Source organism: Herpailurus yagouaroundi, unplaced genomic scaffold, assembly GCF_014898765.1.
Source record: "Herpailurus yagouaroundi ecotype Mexico unplaced genomic scaffold, PumYag 160, whole genome shotgun sequence".
Lineage (NCBI taxonomy): Eukaryota > Metazoa > Chordata > Mammalia > Carnivora > Felidae > Herpailurus > Herpailurus yagouaroundi.
The window spans coordinates 3,104,820-3,117,795 of record NW_024412401.1 but is presented as its reverse complement, the minus strand read 5'-3'; the positions used below and the strand labels follow the sequence as shown (position 1 = coordinate 3,117,795).

The 12,976-nt window shown below is 42.7% G+C and overlaps 1 protein-coding gene and 1 long non-coding RNA gene across 9 annotated transcripts in view; one reads left to right on the top strand and one right to left on the bottom strand.

Moving 5' to 3' along the window:
• Positions 1-12,976, top strand: part of NFIB (nuclear factor I B) — a 462,184-nt gene that overhangs the window by 117,053 nt on the left and 332,155 nt on the right. The window lies entirely within an intron of this gene.
• LOC121034475 (uncharacterized) lies at positions 9,220-12,055 on the bottom strand. The gene is made up of 2 exons (XR_005792448.1): positions 11,574-12,055; positions 9,220-9,331 (listed from the first exon to the last, which is right to left on the bottom strand). It is a non-coding gene; the product is annotated as an uncharacterized LOC121034475 (long non-coding RNA).

The following is a 12,976-nucleotide window of genomic DNA, read 5'->3' as shown; positions in this document are numbered from 1 at the left end:
GAGAGAGAGAGAGAGAGAGAGAGAGAGAGAGAATCCCAAGCAGGCTCCAAGCTGTTAGCACAGAAGCTGACTCGGGGCTCAAACTTACAAAATGTGAGATCATGACCTGAACTGAAGCCAAGATTCGTACGCTTAACTGACTGAACCACCTAGGTGCACCCCAGCCCTGCCTAAAAGTTGTTAATGGGAATGATAATGTGATAGACCATACTTCCCCACCCTCCTCATTCTTGAGCATGCAGAAAAATAAAGCTATTTAAATTGGCCTGATCATGTGACCAAAAATGGTGTGTGGGAGGGTATTTTTGTTTTAATTTATTTAAATTCAAGTTAGTTAACATACAGTGCAGTATTGGTTTTAGGAGTAGAATTAGTGATTCATCACTTACATATAACACCCAGTGCTCATCCCGACAAGTGCCTTCCTTAATGCCCGTCACCTATTTAGCCCATCCCCCCACCCGTACCCCTCCAGCAACCCAAAGTTTGTTCTCTGTATTTAAGAATCTCTTATTTTTGCCTCTCTCTGTTTTTATCTTATTTTTGCCCCTCTCTCTGTTTTTGTCTTATTTTTCCTTCCCTTCCCCTATGTTCACCTGCTGTGTTTCTTAAATTCCACATAGAGTGAAATCATATGATGACCGTCTTTCTCTGACGGACTTAGTCCACTTAGCATAGTACACTCTAGTTCCATCCACATTGTTGCAAGTGGCGAGATTTCATTCTTCTTGATCACCGAGGAGCAACCCATTGTATACGGGCTCCACACTCAGCACGGAGCCCAACACGGGGCTCGAACTCACCACCGGGAGATCAAGACCCGAGCTGAGATCAAGAGTCAGATGCTTAACTGACTGAGCCACCCAGGTGCCCCAAAGTGGTGTTTTTTTGGTTTTGTTTTGTTTTGTTTTGTTTTGTTTTGTTTCGTTTCGTTTTGCTTTCAATACACTGGGAAGGTTCCACCTGCCTGGAAATGTGATCTCCATAATCATGCGCTCCGCTGGAGACTTAGTCCTTTGGATCCAAAGGCTTTGTGGCCTTTATAAGTTTCGTTAAGACTTTATCAACAGATTAGGAGAAGTAGAGCCTGATGGGAGGTGGGAGTTTGGAGCCATCCAGGGGTTCTTTGAAAAACTCTCACATAAAGTCTTTTAGTTAGAGGTGGCAGCTGCCAGTTAGAGAGGCATGATTTGGGGTGGGTGTGGGAGGGCTTAGCCTCCTTTAACAAACATTTTTAATTTTTTTTTTCAAACGTTTATTTATTTTTGGGACAGAGAGAGACAGAGCATGTACGGGGGAGGGGCAGAGAGAGAGGGAGACACAGAATCGGAAACAGGCTCCAGGCTCTGAGCCATCAGCCCAGAGCCCGACGCGGGGCTCGAACTCACGGACCGCGAGATCGTGACCTGGCTGAAGTCGGACGCTTAACCGACTGCGCCACCCAGGCGCCCCTAACAAACATTTTTAAAAGCTCCTGAACACAGAAACATAAAAGCCTGTATCCCCACCCTTACTTCTGCTTTGTCCCTGGGTCTAGTTACATTATATACGCCATGCCCCGAGCAGTCCCCTTGCAAGAGGGTCCCCACAAATTGAGTCTCCTGTGTCCGGGGATGTGAAGAAATTGCCTTCCTAGAGAGAACGGGGAGACCCCAGATTACCTCTCCAGGAGCTCCCAAGGATGGTGAGAAGAGAGTAGAAACTGACTTGCGAGGTATTTGAGAGGATGTTAGGGAGGACAGTAACAACGAGAGAGGACGTGAATATTCCTTATGCATTTCTCAGAGTTGGAGACAATAACCTAATTTCACCTGTGCTGACTCATTCCTTAGTAGTGCTGTGTGAAACCATGTCCGTTCTGTTATCTCACTTTATTCCTGTGTTCATTGGCACTTCCCAAATCCCTCCTGTGTGCCACACATGATTCTAGGTATGGGGATTGAACTGCCCACTGAATTCCTTTCCTCAAAGCAGAAATGGTTCAACGGAGCCATGAATAAGTGATTGCCATCTAGAGTAATAAATTATGGGGGACCATGTAGGCAGACAACCCAAGTGCATCTATTCGTTATTTATGGCTGCATAACAAATAACCCCAGATTTGGCAGCTTAAAACAACATACATTTGTTATCTTACACGGATCCTGAGAGTCAAGAGTCAAGGGAGTAGCTTCCCCGGGTAGTTCTAAGAGATTCTAAGAGATTGCTGCAGCCATCTTCCCCCAGAGCCAGAGATCTGAGAAAGAAACAGAAACTGCAGTGTTTTTAGTTTTATTTTTTATTTATTTTTATTTATTTTATTTTTATTTTTTGGAAAACTGCAGTGTTTTTATAACCCAGGCTCGGAAGTGACTCACAATCTTCTGCTGTGTTCTATTGGTCACAGACCCACGCTGACACACAATGGACGAGAGAACTAAGGGAGAGCATAAATAGCAGCAGGGAGGTTTCTTGGGGCCATCAGGGGGCCGACTGCCATACCCAGTCTAGGAGCATCAGGGAAGGCCCCCAAAAGAAATGAAGACCACAGGAAGAATAGAATTTGAACCCCAGTATCCTTCCACAGTTCGTGAAGATTTATTACTATAGATCTTTCCAACTTCCTGCCACCATCTTTTCCTTCTCTGAATGCTTAAGGTGGCCACATGCCCCCATATTGGGCTCAGCCAATCTAAGGCCCCATCACTTTCTGAGTCAAGATGAAAGTGTGATATAAAAGATGTTAAACTCTGGCCACTCTGAGCTCCATCCCCCAGCATCAGGAGCTTTATCTGAACTCAACTACGACCTTTGCAATAGATCGATCGATAAATTGTATGGGTCGTAAATATGGACGTGTATCATTATTACTGATGCAATGCTGAGACCAAGAAGATGTCATTCTAAGGGTCAGTATCCAGAACTACCAACCAAAATTGCTAACATCCAGTAATGTGTGTTCCCTAAGACTTATTTTGGTCTTCATTTAATACTGACTTTATGAGAAGTAACCGAAGGTCAGGGATGTTTAGTAGAGTTCCAAATGAATGGCATCTTAATATTTACGCTCATTGTTACAACAGTGTCAAAATGGAAACAGACATCTACAACAATCACAGTTCATTACTTCTCACTTGCCACTATTAACATTTTTAAAGCATCAGTTATAGGTCTGGTAAAATTTGCTGACATCTGCAAGGTATCAAAGATAACAATCATTAACAAAAGACTAATCCCAGAGACTGGTTATCTTTAAAATTGATATTTCCTTGGGGCGCCTGGGTGGCTCGGTCGGTTAAGCGTCCGACTTCGGCTCAGGTCATGATCTCACGGTCCGTGAGTTCGAGCCCCGCGTCGGGCTCTGTGCTGACAGCTCGGAGCCTGGAGCCTGTTTCAGATTCTGTGTCTCCCTCTCTCTCTGCCCCTCCCCTGTTCATGCTCTGCCTCTCTCTGTCTCAAAAATAATTAAACGTTAAAAAAAAATTAAAAATAAAATTGATATTCCCGATATCAACAGAAATGAGAAAAGAAACTAACGAGTCTGAATTTTAAATTCATCATTTTTTGTGTGCATTTGTGATCTGAGTCTGAATCAGTGTGAGCCTAGCACTCTAGTCCCCAGAACACAGGAATGATGTCACATTTAAGACAGTGAAAGCTGTTGTGTGTCAAAATGGCTGTGTAAGGAGTGTGGATGCTCCTAGGACAGTAAGAGCATCATCTACCTGAGGACTCAGGAATACCCAGCCCCTGTGCTCATAACCTTCAACCTGTTTGTTCTCTCTGACTCTGGACTTTGTGTCACTGCAATATCCTGTGCAAGACGGTGCTCAACGTGGCTGGCACCTGCTCACAAGAGCCGATTGTTAAATTTTCAGGAAATTTGTAAGCCACTTATTAAGCATAGCCATGATTAAAAAATAAATTATATATGCTTCCAATTAAAATAAACTACATTAGGGAGAAAACATAATACTCAAAAACAGTCACTTCCTAATGACTTGGCCAAATGGTATTGTCATCGATGTTCTTCAGGCTATTTGTCCACAGTGAGAATATTTGCACCATGAATATCAGCACACACGGCAAATCAGGGTTTTCCCCTGCCGAGAGAACCAATTGTTAACCATTTCCCAGCATTCTAGGAACATCTTATTACTCCCAAGTTTTGTGTTAGTAGTTGAGCCAGGCTGGTTGGGTTTAAACCCAAGTTTTGCCATTTAACGAGCTGTGTGATTAACCTGTGTGAGGCATGTGAATTTCTTTGGGCCTTAGTTTCATCATCTGTAAAATGGAGACAATATGGCCTTGACTTCAGAGGGCTTTATGAGGACTAAAAGGCTGATATTTGTAAAGCATTTTGGGACAGTGCCTGAAACTTACTGAGCGCTATACATTTGTTAAATAAAATAAACACTATTCGAAGGGCCACTATTCCCTTCTTTGACTTTATCTCACTTGTTTCTCATTTCTCAAAATCTATTCCGTTCTTCTTCCACGCGAATAAAACATCTAATTTTTGTTGTGCACATGATCATGCAAAATAAAGATTAGATTTCTCAGCCTCTCAGGCATAAATTCTGATCAAGACACTAAGAACAGGAGTATTATGTGGTAACTTCCAGGAATTTATCTCCAGTGACAGTTGGCAAGTTCTTTTTACCCCTTTTCTTTTTTATTTCTTCTTCCATTCTGGTGGCTGAAACTTGGAGGTGACGCCTGGACCTCAAGCCACCATACTGGAGCATGAGAGAGAAAGCCACAACCTGTGGATGTTAGAAATTTGAACAAAGAAATATGAAATAAGTCAGTCAGAGCTGATGGCACGAAAAAATATTAAAAAGTAGCTGAAATATGTTCATGGTTTAAAATAAGAATGGATCCAGGCTTCAGAGGTCTTTAGAGCTCAACTTAGACTGAATGATCTTCTAGTTCCAGATCCGTGAAACCCAGCTAACAAGTTTTATGTTCTTGGATTTCTGGAAAATTCCATCTCCCTTTTTGCCTTGTGCATCTTTATAATAAAACTTCATTACCCTAACTAATGTAATTGACATTCTATTCCCTACGACCAAGAGTGAAACTAACTAAACATTATGGTTGGCAACACAGCCATGAAAGTATAATTCTACCTATTTGCAGGTATATTTTGCTCATTAACGTTTTCCTGCACCGACCAACTTTCACCACAGGGACTCAGGGCTTCTCCTTGGGAAACGTTCTTTATCCTCGTGTGGTCCCGGGGCCTCAAGCTGCATCCTCAAGTGTCACCTGTCACTTTCCCATCTTGCGAAGATCCTGAACTTTTATACCACACTATCTAGAGTGTTATGTATTATTCATAATCAATGTCGCCCTTGGTTTTTCCCAAGTAGGCAGAGTTTGCTTCCCTTTTTGACTCCTTTTAATTGCTCATTCCCACCTGAGCTCAGCTCCTGAGTTGAGCAGGAGCAAGCACGCGATTACCTGATCCTCAGAGCTACTCCAGCTCCATAATATCACAGCCTTCCCCTCCTGGGCTCATCACAAGTAACCAGTTACATATAATATTTTCCTTACAGCATTGCCAAATAGCTGATCAGTTAATCAGACACAATAATTTGACTTGCATTGGATGTTATCTGACTCTACGATGGATCCTCATTGACCCATACAGAGGTTTTTAACTCACCTTTTCAGTTAAAACAAAGGGAAGTTTAATATTTGTAGAATAGGTAGGTGTCAGACGTTGCGTTGAGTACACTATTTAATTCAAGTTTTTACAGCTAATATATCAATCAAGGTTTCTAGTTGCCAACAGGAGAAACCAATTCTGGGTGACAAACAGAAAAGAAATAAATTGCAAGGATATTTCAGAAGCTCACGGGATTGCCAAGAGGGCCACAGAATCAGGCTTGGAAAATGGCAGGAATAAAGATAAGTCAGTACCAGTACATTAGTTGTTTATGATATACTATTTGTGTTAACAGATAAACCCTGACATCTCAATGGCTTAAAACAATATATGTTTCTTGCTCAAAGTTCAATTAGTGGTTGAAGAAAAGGAAGACAGGCTTCATTCCAGTCACTAAGGAAGTCAGGCCGGTGAGAGCTTTAATATTTTCAGCACATGACTTCCAAGAACACCTTGAGCCTCAACATTCTGTTAGCAGATGGGAGAAAAGAGGAAATAGAGCCCATGTGAATTTTTATAGACCAAACCCAGAAGCAACAGACATCACTTCTGTACTCACTCTATTGGTCAGAACGCAGTCACATGACCACACATAACTGCAGGAGAGGTGAGAAAATCTAGTCCAGCTGAGGCTCGGTCAGAAAGAGGAATAACTAACTAGCCAGTGTCTTTCCCAGACCATCTTCTTGTCACTACATATCCACGCCGTGTTTCCTCCCACACTGAGAACACAATCACCCCCCAACACACACACACACACACACACACGAAAGATAAACCAAAGTGCTGTCCAGTCACTGAGTTTGGCACTAAGCCCAGATTCCTGGGGATGCTCAGAATCTCCAGCAGGTCTGGATCTACAGCTCATCATGGTCTAGGGCCCTAAAACTAGAAAGACCAGTTCCCTACTGCCTCCTCTCCCAGCACATCTGCTATCCAGGGGTAGAACAAGGACAGGAGGAGAGTTACAGAAGTCACTGCTACATACAGATATTAAATCTGAGGGGCGCCTGGGTGGCTCAGTCGGTTAAGCGTCCGACTTCGGCTCAGGTCATGATCTCACAGTTCGTGAGTTGGAGCCCCGCATCGGGCTCTGTGCTGACAGCTCAGAGCCTGGGGCCTGCTTCAAATTCTATGTCTCCCTCTCTCTCTGCTCTTCCCCCGCTCATGCTCTGTGTCTCTCTCCTTCAAAAATAAATAAAAACGTGAAAAAAAATTTAAAGGTATTAAATCCTCATGGGCAGGCTCGGTGAAAACCTCGCCCTGGGAGTGAGAAAATTTTACAGAAGAGACCCTAGATCTGCTTTCTGGGAGAAACTGTCTTCTTCATTGTTCTTCATGGCTCCTGACTCCACCATCTGGAAGTTTCTTCTTTGTCCTTTTCCTCCTTGAGCACTTTGATATGGATAGAGGAAAGTATGTCCTCCTTAGAGGCTGCGTAGTTCTCAAAACCCATATATTGTTGATAAATTTGGGAGCCCAAGACTTATTATGATGCTCAAAGGCTTGTTTTAGTCCAGACTTATGGTTTCTTTGGCAGTATAATTTCCTCAAAAGCCTAGTAGACTTTTCACCTATCTGCTTCCAATTAGCCTCCAGTGTTGGTAACTATACCCAGTCTTTTCCTCGTCAGAATCCTCAAGCCTGATTTATGGCTTCCTAGTCCCCATGATGCTTTCTCTATCTACGGCCTGAGGCCATAGAACCCGGATGGAAAGACCTCACCCTTGATTTGATCTGAGCTGCAGGGCTAAGCCTTATACAATCTGATCTCTCGCTGTTTCAGTTTGGGAAGCGGTCAATTTTTCCAACTTTTCAACACCCCTAGTTTCTGACATTCCAGTCGTAGTTTTGTGTGAAACAAGCCAATTCTTTCTTGACTTCATCCACCTTTTTGCAAATTGCTACTAACGCTTTGTTTTCCAGCCCTTTTCTCTAGAGCTAAAGAATCAGCATACGCTTGACCTGTCTTCTGAGTTCTATCAAGGGACAGTTTTATCAAAGATATTGCCAGCGCATAACACACTGTCCTGCCTCCAAGCCAGTTTCCTTGCCGCTCACGTGCTCATGGCTCACCCCAAATCACGTATTTTAGGTTTTTGTTATGGTAACGTTCCACTTCTGGTACAAATGTGTCCATTAGTTAGGGAAATTTAGCTACTATAAAGATAAACCTTGAAATCTCAGCAGCATAATACAATAAAAGTTTATTTCTCATCCCCTAAAATCTAACTGGCAAGGAGGCCCTGCCCCTTACAGCCATTCAGGGGCCCAGGCTGATGAAGCCTGCGCCATAATCAACATGCGACTCCGGGCTATTGTGAATGCCAGTAGCCAGTGGATAGATGGAAGCAGAGAGATTGTGGAGGATGTGGTAGGAAGTCTTTATGGGTTTAACTTGGAAGTGTCAGATGCACTTTCGACAGCAACTTATTAGCCAGAATTTAGTAATAAGGTCACCCCTGATTTACTTGATTTTATTTTCAAGTTTATTCATTCATTTGGAGAGAAAGAGAGAACGTGAGCAAGGGAGGCGCGGAGAAAGAGAATCCCAAGCAGGGTCCACACTGCCAGTGCAGAGCTAAGGTCACCCTTGTTTTAAAAAGGAGACTATATAGATATGGAAGATGCAGTCCAGCAGTATGTCCAGAAGTAAGGGAAAGTAAGGGAAAATGGGTGAAAAACTATAGAGTCTCTTCTATAAACTAAAACCACAGCCAAAATCACGCTAAACAATACATGAGTGAGGGCATCACTGCTCTTCCTGCACAAGGGCTAGACATGGACGCTTGGACCACTGATGCCTCTGGCATCACAACAGGATGCGGTCATAACACGGTTCCCCCCGAAAGGACAATGTTGCTGCTGCCGTCACCCTGTCCACGGCCCAAATGGGTTCTTGGTGGTTTGAAGTCACTTCTCTAAATCATTAGCCCCACAGCAAAGCCCGGAGCAAGAAGGATCAGACGAGTAGAGCTCAGATCGTACAGCCACTACTCTCTTACTGCAAATAAGACTGAGACACCAATTCCACATTTTTAGCTCATAGAGTGAGCAACAGACTCTGTCCCCATTATAACTCCCAAGATGAGAAACTCTCCAAATAAAGATGGGGAATCAAACTAAATCAAAGGAATTGATTTCATGATGGAAACTTTGGCAAACATGGCAAGCTGGTAGCAGAGTATTTTGAGCAAGCAGGAAGTGACCTACTTTATTCTGTATATGTGTGTGCGTGTGGTCTTGGTTCCTATCTACCCAGAATGTTGAGGTTTTTCCCTCGTCTCGACCTGCCTTGTTCACCACAGTATCTCTAGGGCTTAGAATTGTGCCTGGTACTTAGTAGTCACTCAATAAATGTTTATTGGGGCACCTGGGTGGCTCAGTGGGTTAAGCATCCAACTTCGGCTCAGGTCACGATCTGCCGGTTCCTGAGTTCGAGCCCCGCGTGGAGACAGCTCAGAGCCTGGAGCCTGCTTCAGATTCTGCGTCTCCCTCCTTCTCTGCCCCTCCCCCACTCGCGCTCTGTCTCTCTGTCTCTCAAAAATAAATACAAACATTAAAACTGTTTTTAATAAAAAAATATTTATTGAATGAAAGAATCCTTGGCCCAGTCAGTGTGCTCACTGCTATTTCTGTTCCTCATTCTTCTGATGACTAGTAGGGACCGGTAAAAACCTAAAGCAAGAAGCGCATTAAAGCGTCAATATTAGATAGCTAGACCAAGCACAGACATGTCCCTGCCTGATACCTGGCTGTGGAAGCACCTGCCTAGTTACGTGATGGGGTCACATGACAGAAAGGAAAGCAAAAACCAGAGGAGGGAGGAAAGAGCAGTAAACATCGCAAGATTATTTGTAAGATTTTTTTGTTAAAGTTCACTTTGCATACAGGACACACTGATATTTAAATCTGGAAATTACGGGGCGCCTGGGTGGCGCAGTCGGTTAAGCGTCCGACTTCAGCCAGGTCACGATCTCGCGGTCCGTGAGTTCGAGCCCCGCGTCGGGCTCTGGGCTGATGGCTCAGAGCCTGGAGCCTGTTTCCGATTCTGTGTCTCCCTCTCTCTCTGCCCCTCCCCCGTTCATGCTCTGTCTCTCTCTGTCCCAGAAATAAATAAACGTTGAAAAAAAAATTAAAAAAAAAAATAAATAAAATAAATCTGGAAATTAAAAAATAATAATAATGCAAAGAGATTTATGCTCTTGGCCTGTATATTTGGAATTTTCTCCTTGAGGGGTTTCTTTTTATTTATTTCATTTTATTTTAGTAGGCTAGTGGACTTGACTATGTATCATGGGAATCTGTTGTGTTTGTCTCTTGTGAGCACAGAATCCCTTTCTGGGAATGTGAATTATGACATCTCTTTGGCAGGAAAAGATTTGCATTTATAGACATTTTAAGCGGCACTGAAATTACATGACAACATTTTCAAAGACAGCCGGCTAATATGGGGCCAAGACATTTAATTTTCCTCTCTAGCAAGACAGTCTCCGTTCATTCCATATTATTTTAGCATGAAAAACTATGACACGCATTGCTCTGATGCGCTTTTTTGTTCCCCTTTGGCCCTGATGTAGACAAGGTTAAAAAGTTAGGTGCTGAGTGAGATCTTTAGGAGGAAAGAACGAAGGGGGGAAAGAAGTAGGAAAGGAAAGATCCAACACAACTTATGTTTAGAATTAAGATCTTAAAAATTACAAGTATGTCAGCCTCCATAAAAACAGGAGAAATTTCGGGGAAAGGGGGTGCCCCACCTCTTCGATAACACCCCGTAACACAGATCTGGACCTTGACACCCGACAGGAGTGTCTTGCATGGCCTGCTGAGGCTGCATGCGAACAGCTACCATCTCTTAAAGAGATAAGACTGTATTTTGAACAGAGTTCAACGTGGCCTGGAGAGCCCTATCCCTTCTGCAATGCTTCATGGCTATGGATCCTTAGATTTCAGGAGTGTGGAGCAAAGTATTTATTCCATCAATTATATGTTTGAATAGGAGCTAGGAAGGAAGAAGCAAGAGCAAGACAAAAGAAATGTTTTGCTCGCACCAGGCAGAAGTGGAGAGTCTGTAGGTGTCGGCCAAAAGGGTCTTAAACAGGACCGAGAATAGTAGCCAAGGTGTTCGTTTCCAGGATCTGTATTTCAAACACTTCCTGGTATTTGCAAATGGCCTTCGAGTAGGTACGGAAAGTTTTTGACAAGTTCACTACTTTTTGTTGCAGGATAAGACGAAAGAAGAAAAAAATGTGAGGGACACAGAATGAAAAAAATTGATTTTAATTTCCGAGCACGTTGGAGTTAATAGTTTTGGCATCTCGTGTTTTATTTCAAGGCTAATATGCCACGCCATCTGCCAAGTGATGGTGTCTTTATTAGGTTACCATGGTATATAAAAAGCAAAACGCTCTGCAAAGTTTTTGAGCAGGATGATTTTTATTTCCCCCTTCAAGTTTTTTCAAAATGTAAATTAACGTGTTTTGAACAAAACTGTGGAAATTAGAGTTTTAAATATTGAGATGATACTACCCAATACCTTAAGTCCTTTATTTTCTCTTAAGATCTCAATTTTTTAAATCTGAGAATGATCCTGAGGTTTAAAGGATTTAAAAATACATATAATATACATATTGTATATGTATATACTTTTATATATTAAATATATGTATATTGTGTATAATATATATTATATATATATTACATATATTATGAAATCCATAACAGTGCTGTGGAATAAATACTCAATCACCTCCTCAGAATTTTTTTCTAAAAAAGGGCCTTTGCTTCAACTATATTTAAGAAAAGTGAAACTATTTTGCTCTTCTTTTGTGTAAGCTGGGAACAAAGTACAGAAACTGGAAGGAGATGAAAAGAACAAATGGGCTTTGTACACTTTTTGACATAAACCAATGATTTTCACCTCAAAGCTGATGATTTCTGTGCACTATTTTGCCTCCGCCTCCGAAAATGCAGTTTGAGGTGGCAATCTGATTGAGCTTGGTTCTCAGCTGGATAGATTTTGCTCGTGTTTTTGAAGACAGTGTATGATCCGCATGCCTCTTAAAAGCTCAACAAAGTTTCAGGCTCTCTTCTCCTTCTGTCTCTCGGGAAAGTTTTCCAGGCTTCGTTTCTTCCATATGCTTTACAAAAAAAAATTTTTTTAGTAAGTTGTTTATGTCCAGAGCCACATGCACACATACACCAGAAGGCACACACACGTATGTGACAGCAGTCATATACACTTTTGACATACTTTGGAATTCACATAAGCAAAGAGTGGGGAGGGGTGGAGATTTCTGGCCCACCAGTCTCACTTTTATCACTGAAAGGAAGCACGTTGAGGATTGTTCTGAGCAAGAATTTCTGTAACCCGTGACCTAATTTGGCGATTACACACACTAGGACTGCGCCTCCCGCAAGAGAGAAATTTAACTGATAGGGAAGCGGGCACTGGTAGAAGATACAAAAGTACTCAGCGTCATTGTTCATTTCCAATTAAAACTGGTGTTTCCAATGAAACACTAGGCGACTGAGCTCTGTTCGGATCCACCATAAAGAAATTGCATTCGGGGGCGTCTGGGTGTCTCAGTCGTTTAAGCCTCCGACTCTCAATCTGGGCTCAGGTCATGACCTCAAGGGTTTGTGAGTTCCAGCCCCCAAATGGGCTGGGCGCCGATGGTGCGAAACCTGCTTGGGATTTTGTCTCTCCTTCTCTCTGCTCCTCCCCTGCTCATGTTCTCTCTCTCTCTCTCTCAAAATTAACAAACTTGAAAAAAAAAGAAAAGAAAAGAAATTGCACTCCTAAAAGCGACATGGGGAAAGTATAGAACATTCAACTTTCCAAGTAAGCCAACAAATATTTGCTGGGTGACTATTATGTAGGAGGAACCGTGCTAGGAGCCGAGAACATGACTAAGACCCTGTCTCAGGCATCTGGTCGCCTCAAGCCAATAAGAACTTGCCTTCCCCAATGATGGATAACACTCTGCTTAGAAAACTAAGACCCGGGAGATTAGAAGCAAGACCTCATGAGGACAGAATCTCACAAACCTGCTGTCTGTTCGGTGAGATAGACTCCATTTGAGAAGGGGGGGGGGCAGGGGCACAAAAGAGAGAATGAGAAAAGTCAGATTTGGGTCATTGACTTGGTGAACATTCAAGAGGCTGCTACCCCGGCGTACTGAAAGCTACTGAGGTTGTCGGGGTGTGATACATACTTCACGTGTGAAAGTAATTCATTCTCCAATGAGCTGTTGGGTAAAGATGTGAAATTGTCTGGTCATATCTATTGAGTATCTAGTTGACCAGCACTCCTTGGAACTT